The sequence below is a fragment of the Mauremys mutica genome, chromosome 5 (assembly GCF_020497125.1).
Source record: "Mauremys mutica isolate MM-2020 ecotype Southern chromosome 5, ASM2049712v1, whole genome shotgun sequence".
Classification (NCBI taxonomy): Eukaryota; Metazoa; Chordata; order Testudines; family Geoemydidae; genus Mauremys; species Mauremys mutica.
In genome coordinates, this window is record NC_059076.1 from 70778791 (window position 1) to 70793146 (window position 14356).

A 14356-nucleotide genomic window follows, 5' to 3' on the forward strand; every position below is an offset into this window, starting at 1 on the left:
ACGTACTACAATCGTCAAGCGAGGACCCGGAAGTTCCAGGTAGGGGACCGGGTGATGGTGCTCATACCCACAGCGGAGAGCAAGCTCCTGGCCAGGTGGCAGGGGCCATATGAGGTAATAGAGGCTATAGGAGAAGTCGACTATAAGGTCCGACAGCCAGGTCGCCGGAAGCTGGAGCAGATCTACCATATAAATCTGTTGAAACCGTGGCAGGATAGAGAAACTCCGGTGCTGGGGGCACCATCCCCTACAAGCAACCAGCCCGACCTGGTGGGAATATCCTCGGAGTTCACTCCGGAACAACGGTCAGAAGTGATCAGCCTGATAGAACGCAACCAGGATGTGTTCTCAGAAAAACCAGGCAGGACGACTGAGGTTCACCATCACATCTTCACAGAGCCCGGGGTGAAGGTGAACATCAAGCCATACCGGATCCCGGAGGCCAAGAGAGAAGAGATTAGGAGAGAGGTCAGGAAGATGCTGGCCTTAGGAGTCATCGAAGAATCTCATAGTCAATGGTCCAGTCCCGTGGTTTTAGTGCCTAAGCCGGACGGCAGTACGAGGTTCTGCAATGACTTCCGCAAACTGAATGAGGTGTCCCGATTCGACGCATACCCTATACCCAGGATAGACGAGCTGATTGACCGATTGGGAAAGGCACGGTTTATGTCTACCCTTGACCTTACCAAGGGCTATTGGCAGATCCCCCTGGCCAAGGCCGACAAGGAGAAGACGGCCTTTGCAACTCCAGAAGGACTATATCAGTACACTGTTCTCCCCTTTGGGTTGCATGGGGCTCCCGCTACCTTCCAACGGCTAATGGACAAACTGTTACGACCCCACGGAAAGTACGCGGCAGCCTATCTCGATGACGTCATTATCTATAGCCCCGACTGGGAGACACACATGGAGAAGGTGGAGGCAGTCCTGGACACCCTGAGGAAGGCAGGACTGACTGCAAATCCGTCCAAATGTTCACTCGGGTTAGCTGAGGCCAAGTACCTGGGGTATGTAGTGGGGAGGGGCGTGGTGAAGCCCCAACTCAACAAGTTGGAAGCTATACAGAAGTGGCCCCGACCACTCCGGAAAAAACAGGTCAGAGCGTTCCTGGGACTAGTGGGGTACTATAGGCGGTTCATTCCCCACTTCGCCACCAGGGCATGCCCATTAACAGACCTAACCAAAGCTCGGGGCCCAGACATAGTAAAATGGTCTGCTGCAGCAGAAGCCGCTTTTGTCGATCTGAGGACGGCCCTTTGCACAGACCCCGTACTAGTAGCTCCGGACTGGGGGAAGGAGTTTATCCTACAAACGGATGCCTCAGAAGTAGGGCTGGGGGCGGTGCTTTCACAAATGGTTGGAGATGACGAACACCCCATCCTCTTCCTCAGTAGGAAGCTCCTACCTAGGGAACGGAAATACGCCATAGTGGAGAAGGAATGCCTGGCAGTAAAGTGGGCCATAGAAAGCCTCCGCTACTATCTACTTGGGTGGCGGTTTACCCTGGTGACGGACCATGCCCCTTTGCAGTGGATGCACCAAAACAAGGACAAAAATGCGAGGGTAACAAGATGGTTTCTGTCGCTTCAACCCTTTCACTTCAAAGTACGACATAGGTCTGGAACCCAACATGGCAATGCAGATGGCCTGTCAAGGGTGCACTGCTTTCCGACCCAAGTAGCCCAACCCCGTAGTGTTGAGCAGGGGTGGGGGATATGTGGCAAACCCAGGCCAAATGGCTACAAAGGGGGGGGGGGTAGGAATTAGTCCCAGGGGGGTTAAAAGGCTTCTCCCTATCCATTGAGGAGAGGCAGCTGTGAGACGTTAGGTTCAGCTGGAACAAGGGTTACCAGGGAACTAATTTGGTTCAGCTGGCCCCAATTGCTGGTGACCTTTTTAAACCCTCCCTGGCAGGGAAACGGGGGGAGTGAGAGAAGCAGAGAAGCTGCCAGCAAATAGGTGCAGCAAGGCTCTGCCCTCTTCCAGCAAGGAAGACTGCACTCTGTCCCCAGAAGGGGAGAAAAACAGCAAGGGGCTGACTGAGAGGAGGATCAGCCAGACCCTGCGTGACTGGGAAGGTTTTTACTTTGCCCAAGCCTGTGTCCCCAAGGCAAAAAGGGACTGAGCCAGCTGGGGAGAAGCAGGTACTTTGCCACATTATATAACAGTGGTATCAACAATGATCTACATGGTCATAGTTTAATATGAAAATGTTACACAGGCTCAGGAAATAGGTACTGGAATATAGAACCTTTCATTTCTAGGTTACCAATTCAAATCCACCCCAGATAAGTAACTGAAAATTACCACCATCTGATGGCTGGTTTTTTTGGCCCATGATAGCTCTAAGGGCTTGTCTACACAATTAGGGTATGTCTACACTATGGAATTACTCCGATTTTACAGAATTCGATTTTTGGCAACAGATTGTATAAAGTCGAGTGCATACGTCCACACTAAGCACATTAACCAGCGGTGTACGTCCACAGTGCCGAGGCTACCGTCAACTTCCGGAGCGTTGCACTGTGGGTAGCTATCCCATAGTTCCCACAGTCTCCCCTGCCCATTGGAATTCTGGGGTTTGAGATCCCAATGCCTGATGGGGCAAAAAACATTGTCGCGGGTGATTCTGGGTATATGTCATCAGGCCCTCCTCTCCTTCCCTCCCTCCCTCCCTCCGTGAAAGCAATGGCAGACAATAGTTTCGTGCCTTTTTTCCTGGGTTACCTGTGCAGACGTCATACCACAGCAAGCATGGAGCCCACTCAGCTGACTGTCACCGTATGTCTCCTGGGTGCTGACAGACTTGGGACTGCATTGCTACACGGCAGCAGCTCATTGCCTTTTGGCAGCTGACGGTGCATTACGATTGGTAGCCATTGTCATCGTACTCCTGGGTGCTCTTTTAGCCGACCTTAGTGAGGTCGGTCAGGGGCACCTGGGCAGACATGAGAGAGTGACTCAGCCAGGTCATTCCCATCTTCTGCCGAGCACCCAGGAGATAACGGCTAGCGGTTGTACTGCACCGTATCCTGGCGAACATCCAGGAGATGACGATGGCTAGTAGTCATAATGCACCATCTGCTGCCAGCCTAAGATGTAAAAGATAGATGGAGTGGATCAAAACAAGAAATAGACCAGATTTGTTTTGTATTCATTTGCTCCCCCCTCCCTCTGTGAAATCAACGGCCTGCTAAACCCAGAGTTTTGAGTTCAATCCTTGAGGCGGCCATTCTGTGTGACAGTTGTTTGTGTTTCTCCTTGATGCAAAGCCACCCCCTTTGTTTATTTCAATTCCCTGTAAGCCATGTTGTCAGTCTCCCCTCCCCAGAGCAATAGCAGACAATCATTTCGCGCCTTTTTTCAGTGCAGACGCCATACCACAGCAAGCATGGAGCCCGCTCATCCCAATGCAGCAGTCATAAACATTGTAAACACCTCGCGCATTATCATGCAGTTTATGCAGAACCTGAAAAACCAGGCGAGAAGGAGGCGACGGCAGCGCTGTGACGAGAGTGATGAGGACATGGACACAGAATTCTCTCAAAGCGCGGGCCCTGGCGCTTTGGAGATCCTGGTGTTAATGGGGCAGGTTCATGCTGTGGAACGCCAATTCTGGGCCCAGGAAACAAGCACAGACTGGTGGGACCACATAGTGTTGCAGGTGTGGGATGATTCCCAGTGGCTGCAAAACTTTCGCATGCATCAGGGCACTTTCATGGAACTTTGTGACTTGCTTTCCCCTGCCCTGAAGTGCCAGAATACCAAGATGAGAGCAGCCCTCACAGTTGAGAAGCGAGTGGCGATAGCCCTGTGGAAGCTTGCAATGCCAGACAGCTACCAGCCAGTCAGTAATCAATTTGGAGTGGGCAAATCTACTGTGGGGGCTGCTGTGATGCAAATAGTCAAAGCAATCACTGAGCTGCTGCTATCAAAAGTAGTGACTCTGGGAAATGTGCAGGTCATAGTAGATGGATTTGCTGCAATGGGATTCCCTAACTCTGGTGGGGCGATAGACGGAACCAGTGGTGAGCTCCAGCCGGTTCGCACTGGTTCGCACGAACCGGTTGTTAAATTTAGAAGCCTTTTTAGAACCGGTTGTTCCAGGACAACCAGTTCTAAAAAGCTTTTAAATTTAACAAAGGCTCGGGCAGCTGTCCACCCGGCCTCCAGCCCCAGCTCACCTCCCCCTCTCTCCTGAACGCTCCGCCCTCCTTCTCCTCCCCCTCCCCTGCTTCCCGCGAGTCAAATGTTTGCGGGAAGCCTGAAACAAGAAGCAGGCAGGTAAGCCGAGGGCGGGGGGATGGCGCGTGTGGCCCAGTCCGGCTCTACCTGAGTGGCTCCCCCTGGCCCCGGCCGAGCGCCCCAGCCCGATCCCGGCCAAGCATCCCCAGCTCGGGCTGGTCCCGGCCGAGCGGCTCCGACCCGGCCCAGCTCGGGACCCGCGGCACCAGTCCCGGTGCTGGCTGAACGGCTCCGGCCCAGCCCGGGGAGTCGGGCCCCGTGGCTCCAGCCCTGGTGCTGGCCGAGCGGCTCTGGCCCCGGTGCCGGCCCGGGGAGTCGGGCCCCGCGGCTCCTGCCCCGGTGCCAGCCGAGCGGCTCTGGCCCTGCGGTTCTGGCCTGTCGCAACCTGATACGCAGTTATGGCTCTGTATGGCCAATTGTCGGTCCACGGCCATCTTGTCCTGTTAAAAGGACAAGGCAGTCTCCATCTTGGACCAGGTTCTTGTTGCATAGGAAAGGGCAGAGACCTAATCCTGCCCAGCAACACTAAAGTGCTGTGTGTACTTTCCTGCTTTTTTTTTCTGTTGGTCCGTCTAAAGGTCAGGCTAGTGCAGTGTGCAAAGACCTGATTCTGCCCAGCAACTCCGTAGTATGCATTTTCCCGCTCTTTTTGGGCCCGGTCGTCTGGAGGTCAGGCTAGTTCTGCCCAGCAACTCCAGAGTACTGTATGCAGAGACCTAATTCTGCCCAGATACCCCAGTGTGCCGTGTGCAAATCCTGCCGGCGTGGGGGGCAACAGCTCGGAGCCTGGAGGGAGGGGGAACCAAGGACCAATCAGATGTTGACACGAGTGAGTGAGACCCTTTCTATAAAACTAGGTTTCCCCCCAAAATCTGTGTGGAGTATCCGCGTGTCAGCTGAAGGACCTGATCAACCTTTCGGCCAGGGTCTCCTCCCGGTATAGCTAGCTCGTGTCGTGTCGTCTTCGTTGTCGCCTTGGACCTGTTCCTGGCACCTCATCATGCTTCTGGTGTCTGCTCTGCTGGTCAGCTGCGCCTAGAGTGCGGTATTTGTTTTCTAATTTCTGGCAGTTTGCTTATCTAGCCTCCTATTTTTCCCCTCCCTAACCCAGTACCAAGTGTGTACACAGTGTTAAGGATTAAAGTATTGAGCTCATAATTGCACAATTGCCTAGGTGTATAGTTGTTCTAAGGTTTTAATAAATTGTTTATTGTAAACTGTTTTAAGTGTGTAAGTCACTGCTCTGTCTTTGTCCGGAGTGTTTGTGTCTGGGAGCTGTCTCCACCTGGGGATTAGCTGACCAAGGGGTTCCTGTCCCCGCGGTCTGTGTGAGTGGAATCTGCCCAACTGCAGCCGCACCACACTCTGGGTTTACCCTTAGTGTGAAAGCAAGGGCGGTTGAGGCAGTGGCCTGTGGGTCTCTTTCCTGTGTTGCACCGGGCACCGCCCTGATGAACCCGATTCCCATCTTGTGTGATTGGTGTGTCTGCCTATCCAGTGTGGTGCAGTGAGCAGTATAGAATTGTACTGTTAATGATTTTTGGGTTGTTTATATTGCCTAACAACATCCCAGCTAAAAATTGCCTCTCTCCCTTGGCCCAAGTTGTAACTTTCCCCCAAATAAACACAGCCACTTGGCTTTGCACCTTATTCTGGTCCTGCCTGATTTTCCTCTCCCAATATAAAGCTGATCAAACCGCAATCTATTTCGGACACGGCCGAGCGGCTCTGGCCGCGGTGCCGTCCCGGAGAGTCGGGCCCCATCTACTGGCCCTATTAATATTTTTTTCAAATAATTCCAACAGGTTCAGTCCCCCATGGAGTAGGCACAGTGTGGTTCCACTCACTGCTATCCAGGCAAAACCTGGGTCCACTAGCTGAAGGGGGGAGAGCTATCTCTGCCTTATTCTAGGGCAACTGAGACCACACAGGAGGGGATTTAGCCTACTTTCTTATTCTGACTCAGCTGGTAGCTTGATATAGGCCTGGCCTGTTTCATACTTCTGACAAGGGAGTTAACACTATTCATGAGGTGTTACCACTTAGATTTTCTGCCTTGGTGGTTACTTCTCATGTCTTAAATTATACTCCTTTGAGAGTTAAGATGTACTTACCTGTAAAACAGGATAGGTACCTCTGTTGATTACATTTCAAATTGTCACCATGTTGGTGTCACTAGGCCTAAGTAAACCAAAGTTGTGACTACAGGCCTGAGTGAACCAGAGGTCTTCCATGCTGTGAACTTTAACCAGCCTAAGATGCTAACAGACAGCAAGCAAAATGTGTAACTGTCAGCTGTCTCAGCTTGCAAATGCAGGAGTTTGAAACAGCAGAAGCGGCGGGGAGGAGGGGGAGAGGGGGGAGGAAAATCTGTATGCGTTTGTGCTGTGAAGGCCATAGATAAGCTTGCGAATGGGAACTTTTCTAACACGCTGAGATGTAATGTTTAAAGTAACTGCTGTTGGGAAGGGAGGGGTGAGGGGGAAAACCTAACAAAAGGCTTACACAAACAAGTGGGGTATAAATGCTGGGACCCCGCCTGCGCGCGGGTGTGCAGGATCTGAGAATGCTTTTTCTCCCTGGCACCTTATTTGGGCTCAAATAAACCTGGTTTTGCTTCTCCACCCTGGTGTGATAATTAGTGCGACGCACACCGGGCAACGAACCTGCTGTTGCTCCGCCTCGGGCTCTTTGAGCCGGCAACAACCATATAGGAAGTAGTATTACGTGTTATTTACCTTGGCATCTATTTACCAGTTACAAAACTACAAATAAGCACAATATTTAAAATGAGTTTCTCTCTTCCAATGCTGGGGATTGGCAACTAACACCTAAACCAATATGGCTATCTACAGGGTCTAAGATAAATAATTATAGAGAAAATATCAAGACACTGCCACTACCATCTCATTGAAGTAAAAAAATCTAGGCGAATTCAAGTCTATCAGAGTTTAAGAGTGAGAATTTTATAATGTTAGTTTAAAGAAGAAATCATTCTTCAGGTCAATTGTTAGTGTCCCATTGTATCAGGTTGACCCTTATCAAATTGGTTCTATTATACTGTGAGGCATTTCAGTGTTCTATTCTATCTTCTCTTTTAAAATAATATAGGAAATGTTAGTGTTGGTGAAAACTAGAATGTAGACACTGCAATCCTCAACTTCATATAATATGTACAGTACAGCCAGAAGTACAAGTTTTCTTCCATGATATCACCAGTGTGTCTCAACTACATTAATTATTTCTATTGTTGTAGCACCTACGAGCCCTAGTTATTGACCAGGACTAAGCACTGTGCAGACACAAAATAATGTATCTGCCCCCACAGAGTTTATAGGCTAAGTTCACAAGGAATCATGTGTAAGAGTGAGAGGGTGAAATTCTCCCTCCATGGTCCATTAAATCCTACTGACAATCTCTACTGACACTGCCAAAAATCAGGCTAATTAGTTCATAGGATCATAGAATATCAGGGTTGGAAGGGACCTCAGGAGGTCATCTAGTCCAACCCCCTGCTTAAAGCAGGACCAGTCCCCAACTAAACCATCCCAGCCAGGGCATTGTCAAACCTGACCTTAAAAACCTCTAAGGAAGGAGATTCCACCACCTCCCTAGGTAACCGATTCCAGTGCTTCACCACCCTCCTAGTGAAAAAGTTTTTCCTAATATCCAACCTAAACCTCCCCCACTGCAACTTAAGACCATTACTCCTTGTTCTGTCATCTGCTACCACTGAGAATAGTCTAGATCCATCCTCTTTGGAACCCCCTTTCAGATAGTTGAAAGCAGCTATCAAATCCCTCCCTCATTTTTCTCTTCTGCAGACTAAACAATCCCAGTTCCCTCAGCCTCTCCTCATAAATCATGTGCTGCAGCCCCCTAATCATTTTTGTTGCCCTCTGCTGGACTCTTTCCAATTTTTCCACATCCTTCTTGTAGTGTGGGGCCCAAAACTAGACTCCAGATGAGGCCTCACCAATGTCGAATAGAGGGGAATGATCACATCCCTCGATCTGCTGGCAATGCTCCTACTTATACAGCCCAAAATGCCATTAGCCTTCTTGGCAACGTCTGTTAGTCTATAAGGTGCCACAGGACTCTTTGCTGCTTTTACAGATCCAGACTAACACGGCTACCCCTCTGATATAAGGGCACACTGTTGACTCATATCCAGCTTCTCAGCCACTGTAACCCGTAGGTCCTTTTCTGCAGAACTGCTGCCTAGCCATTCGGTCCCTAGTCTGTAACAGTGAATAGGATTCCTCTGTCCTAAGGGCAGGACTCTGCGCTTGTCCTTGTTGAACCTCATCAGATTTCTTTTTGCCCAGTCCTCTAATTTGTCTAGGTCCCTCTGTATGCTATCTAACACTGCAGCATATCTAACACTCCTCCCAGTTTAGTGTCATCTGCAAACTTGCTGAGGGTGCAGTCCACGCCATCCTCCAAATCATCAATGAAAATATTGAACAAAACCGGCCCCAGGACCGACCGCTGGGGCACTCCGCTTGACACCAGCTGCCAACTAGACGTGGAGCCATTGTTCACTACCCGTTGAGCCTGGCGATCAGCCAGCTTTCTATCCACCTTATAGTCCATTCATCCAGCCCATACTTCTTTAACTTGCTGGGAAGAATACTGTAGGAGACCGTATCAAAAGCTTTGCTAAAGTCAAGGAATAACATATCCACTGCTTTCCTTTCATCTACAAAGCCAGTTATCTCGTCATAGAAGGCAATTAGGTTAGTCAGGCATGACTTGCCCTTGGTGAATCCATGCTGACTGTTCCTGATCACTTTCCTCTCCTCTAAGTGCTTCAGAATTGATTCCTTGAGGACCTGCTCCATGATTTTTGCAGGGACTGAGGTGAGGCTGACTTACCCGTAGTTTCCCAGATCCTCCTTCCCTTTTTTAAAGATGGGCACTACATTAGCCTTTTTCCTGTCATCTGGGACCTCCCCGGATCGCCATGAGTTTTCAAAGATAATGGCCAATGGCCCTGCAATCACATCCACCAACTCCTTAAGCACCCTCGGATGCAGCACATCCGGACCCATGGAATTCTGTTCATCTAGCTTTTCTAAATAGTCTTGAACCACTTCTTTCTCCACAGAGGGCTGGTCACCTCCTCCCCATACTGTGCTGCCCAGTGCAGGAGTCTGGGAGCTGACCTTGTTCGTGAAGACAGAGGCAAAAAAAGCACTGAGTACATTAGCTTTTTCCACATCCTCTGTCACTAGGTTGCCTCCCTCATTCAGTAAAGGGCCCACACTTTCCTTCACTTTCTTCTTGTTGCTGATATACCTGAAGAAACCCTTCTTGTTACTCTTAACATCCCTTGCTAGCTGCAACTCCAATTGTGATTTGGCCTTCCTGATTTCACTCCTGCATACCTGAGCAATATTTTTATACTCTTCCCTGGTCATTTCTCCAATCTTCCACTTCTTGTAAGCTTCTTTTTTGTGTTTTAAGATCAGCAAGGATTTCACTGTTAAGCCACGCTGGTCGCCTGCCGTATTTACTATTCTTTCTACACATCGGGATGGTTTGTTCCTGCAACCTCAATAAGGATTCTTTAAAATACAGCCAGCTCTCCTGGACTCCTTCCCCCCTCATGTTATTCTCCCAGGGGATCCTGCCCATCAGTTCCCTGAGGGAATCAAAGTCTGCTTTTCTGAAGTCCAGGGTCCATATTCTGCAGCTCTCCTTTCTTCCTTGTGTCAGGATCCTGAAGTCAACCATCTCATGGTTACTGCCTTCCAGGTTCCCATCCACTTTTGCTTCCCCTACTAATTCTTCATGGTTTGTAAGCAGCAGGTCAAGAAGAGCTCTGCCCCTAGTTGGTTCCTCCAGCACTTGCATCAGGAAATTGTCCCCTACACTTTCCAAAAACTTCCTGGATTGTCTGTGCACTGCTGTATTGCTTTCCCAGCAGATAGGGTGATTGAAGTCTCCCATGAGAACCAGGGCCTGTGATGTAGTAACTTCTGTTAGTTGCCGGAAGAAAGCCTCGGCCACCTCATCCCCCTGGTCTAGTGGTCTATAGCAGACTCCCACCACATCATCACCCCTTTTGCTCATACTTCTAAACTTAATTCAGAGACTCAGGTTTTTCTGCAGTTTCATACCAGAGCTCTGAGCAGTCATACTGCTCTCTTACATACAATGCGACTCCCCGACCTTTTCTGCCCTGCCTGTCCTTCCTGAACAGTTTATATCCATCCATGACAGTACTCCAGTCATGTGAGTTATCCCACCAAGTCTCTGTTATTCCACTCACATCATAGATCCAACTCTGGTGGTGGTTTTGTGACATGGATACTTGTTCACTAGGAACTGGACAGAGACCACTTACTAAGGGCTTGTCTACATGAACCTTCAGTTCACAGAAAGCTGGTGTGTGAATCTACCCCACACTAGCGTGGACCAAAGTGCCCAACAGTTATTTTCTGGTCTGGGAAATAAATCCCTTGCTGTAGCTGTTTAAACAGACTAGTGTTCCTGAAGACGCGAGCATCATGAACCCTTCCCGGCCATCCCACATTGATGTTGGTGAAACGTCCCTTGTGATCCACCAGTGCTTGCTCACCACTGAAAAGTACCCCTTGCGGTTTATGTACTGGCTGTCCTGGTGGTCCGGTGCCAAGATAGGGATATGGGTTCCGTCCAGTGATGAGCTGCCAAAATATTAACAGGTTCCCTCCTCCTCACCTCATGAGGGGGTCGTGCCCCCCTGGAGGGGGGTCGTGCCCCATCCAGCCCCCCATGTTCCTTGACACCCCCCGGGACTCCTGACCCATCCCCCCTTCCCTGTCCCCTGACTGCCTCTTGCCACCCCATCCAACCCCTCCTCTCATTCTTGATGGCCCCCCAGGACCTCTGCCTCATCCAACCACCCCTTCTCTCTGTCCCTGACTGCCCCCCACCACCTCATCCAACCCCTGCTCCTTCCTGACTGCCCCCCAGGACCCTTGCCCCCATTCAATCCCCCTGTTCCCTGCCCTCTGACCGCCCTGACCCCTATCCACCCCCCCACAACCCACCGAACACCCCCGCCCTGCCCCCTTACCACACTGCCTGGGGCCGGGACCGGGTCCACTCCGCTGGGACCACGACCGGCGCCACGGGGCCCAACTCCCCAAGCTGGGCTGGGCCAGAGCCGCTCGTCCGGCACCGGGACCGGCGCCATGGGGCCCGACTCCCCGGGCCGGGCCCGCTCGGCCGGCACCGCGGTTCTGGCCGAGCGGCTTTGGCCGAGCGGCTCTGGCCCGGCCCGGCGATTCGGGCCCCGCGGTGCCGGCCGAGCGGCTCCGGCCCGGCCCGGCGAGTCGGGCCCCGCGGTGCCGGTCCCGGTGCCAGCTGAGGGACTCTGGCCCAGCTGAAGGGGGGAGGGGGTGGATAGGGGGCAGGGGCCAGGCAGTTTGGGGAGGCACAGCCTTCCCTACCCAGTCCTCCATACAGTTGCACAACCCTGATGTGGCCCCCAGGCAGGGCCGTCCTTAGGCATAGGCAGAATAGGCAGCCGCCTAGGGCACCACTAGGTCTGGGGGCACCGCTCTGCCGGGAGCCGGGACAGAGGGGAAGCAGTGGAGCATGTAAGAGCAGGCTGCTGGGTCCTAGAGAGAGCCGAACGCAGCACAGTCTGAGGGAGGGGATTGGCTGCTGGGGTCTCTGGGAAGGGGAGGGGGTTGGGGTTGGGGAAGGAGCTCACCTGTGAGTGTGACTCTTTCCCCCTGGCTGAGGTGAGGTGAGGCAGGCTCTGCGGCTCTGGAACCAGTATCCTTGTCCCCCATAACATCCATTCTTCTCCCCCATGCCCCATGGAGCACCCCCTCCTTTCTCCCTCCTCCCCAGGAGCATCCCTCTCTCTCTCCTCCCTCCCCTCCGTCAGGGCTGGGTTGGGTGAGGTGCTGGGGGGTAGGTGGGGGGGAGGCTGGCTGCCTGCTGAGGAATGAAAGTGAAAGTAACTCACTTCCTCGGCAGTGAGCCAGGATTGGAATGTCACACAGGGCTGGGCTGGGGTTAGCCAGATGTGTGAAAAATCAGGACAGGGGATTGGGGTAGGGTGAGCAGATATCCCTATTTTATAGGGCCAGTCCCAATTTTGGGGTCTTTTTCTTATATAGGCTCCTTTTACCCCCCACCCCCTGTCCTGATTTTTCACACTTGCTGTCTGGTCACTCTAGGTGGGGGTAATTGGTGCCTATATAAGACAAAGCCCCAAATATCGGGACTGGCCCTATAAAATCAGGACATCTGGATCTGGTCACCCTAGCTGGGGAGCACCTCTCCCCCGGGCTGGCAGCTGCCAGCGATCCACCTCATCCGGGGGGAGCTACACAGGGCAGGATGAGCTGCTGTGGCTCCATGGGTGACCTGTCCCTGAGATCAGATGCTGTGCTAACTTCACTATGGTCCATAAGGCTGGTGGTGGTGCCCATTGGCGTGTGATTGGACCTGAGGGTTTGCTGCTGCTGCTGCCACTCTGCACCCCAAGAGGTGGATTTTGGGGTCTACTGCAGCTGTTGGACCAGCAGGCTGGGGGGTGAGCCAAGCATGAAAGCAGTACTGTGTTGCCATTTAGATTGTCATTTAACAACTTTGTTTGCCAAAAATTCTTGCTAACAATCCTGAATCCAATTTCAATATTTAAAAAAAAAAAAATCAATATCTTAGCCAAAACCAGAAAATTAAGTTGTTGACAATTATTAGTGACAGGTTTGGTTTGAGGCAGGGAGTGGGCCAGTTTTCATCAGAGAAACAAAAAATGTCGACTGACTTTCCTATAGCCTGTTACTCCTGACAAGAGCCCTCCAACAACTGTAATATGCTCATCTCCTTACTAGTGTATAGAGCAGGGGTCGGCAACCTACGGCACACGTGCCAAAGGTGGCAGGTGAGCTGATTTTTGATGGTACGCAGCGGCAGGCTGAGCGGCTCAGCCCATCACTGCTCTGGGGTTCCGGCTGCTGCCCTATTGCCAGCTGGGATACCAGCCGTCGGCCCCACTCAGCACCTGCTGCTGGCCTGGGGACCCCCAAGGAACCCCAGGCTGGCAGCGGGCTGAGCCCCCGGCTGAACCACTCAACCTGCTGTCAGCCTGGGGTTCCATTCACTCAGCCGGCAGCGGGCTGAGCAGGGCTGGTGGGGGGTTGAGTGGCTCAGTCTGGGGTGCCGGCAGCACTCAGCCTACTGCTACTTCGGGGTTCCGGCTGCCGGCCCCTTGCCAGTCAGGAGCCCAGCCACCGGCCCCACTCTGCCTCCTGCCAGCCTGGGTGAGCAGAATCCCAGGCTGGTAGCGGGCTGAGGGGGGTTGGCGGCCGGGATCCTGGCTGGCAGGAGTTGTTGGTCAGAACCCCAGACCAGCAGCGGGCTGAGCAGGGCCTGGGATCCTTGTCTAGGGTTCCAGTCACCAGTCCCGCTCAGCCCGCTGCCGGTCTGGGGTTTCATTTACTCAGCTGGCAGTGGCCTGAGCAGGACCGGTGGCCAGAACCTCAGATAATAACAATAGTTTATTTATATAATATAGACATAGAGAGATACCTTCTACAAACGTTAAAATGTATTACTGGCAAGAGAAACCTTAAATTACAGTGAACTTGGCACACCACTTCTGAAAGGTTGCCGACCCCTGATATAGACTGACAATATGTTGTAATAAGATTCTCCTGCATTTTTTTTTTCCTGTGAGTCAGTATAGCTTTTGCCAGCCCAGAAGTTGGGCAGCCAATGTTTTACGTTTTCACAATGTTTTCTCCAACTTTCATAAAGTAAATACATAGTTAATATGAGTTAAAAAGGCCAGGGACACTTCCTTGTGAAGAATCTGTACAGCAGATCATGCTAGAGCTGTGAAAATGTCAGTTTTTGATGGAACTTTAGAGGCAGTGATTTATCATGTATTTTATCATGTGAATGTGCTGCTATTGCTAATGTCTTTCCAAACAAAAATAAGGCACAATAGGACTTCTGTAACATATCTGTGCTACCTTAATCTAGATGAGATGATTCTGTGCTGACTTCATTTTGGTCACTTTGTGCTTTACCTAGCAGTAAAACTAGGGTTATATTTTCCCACTGTTTGGAAACCCAGCTTGTTAAACTGATTTTGCAG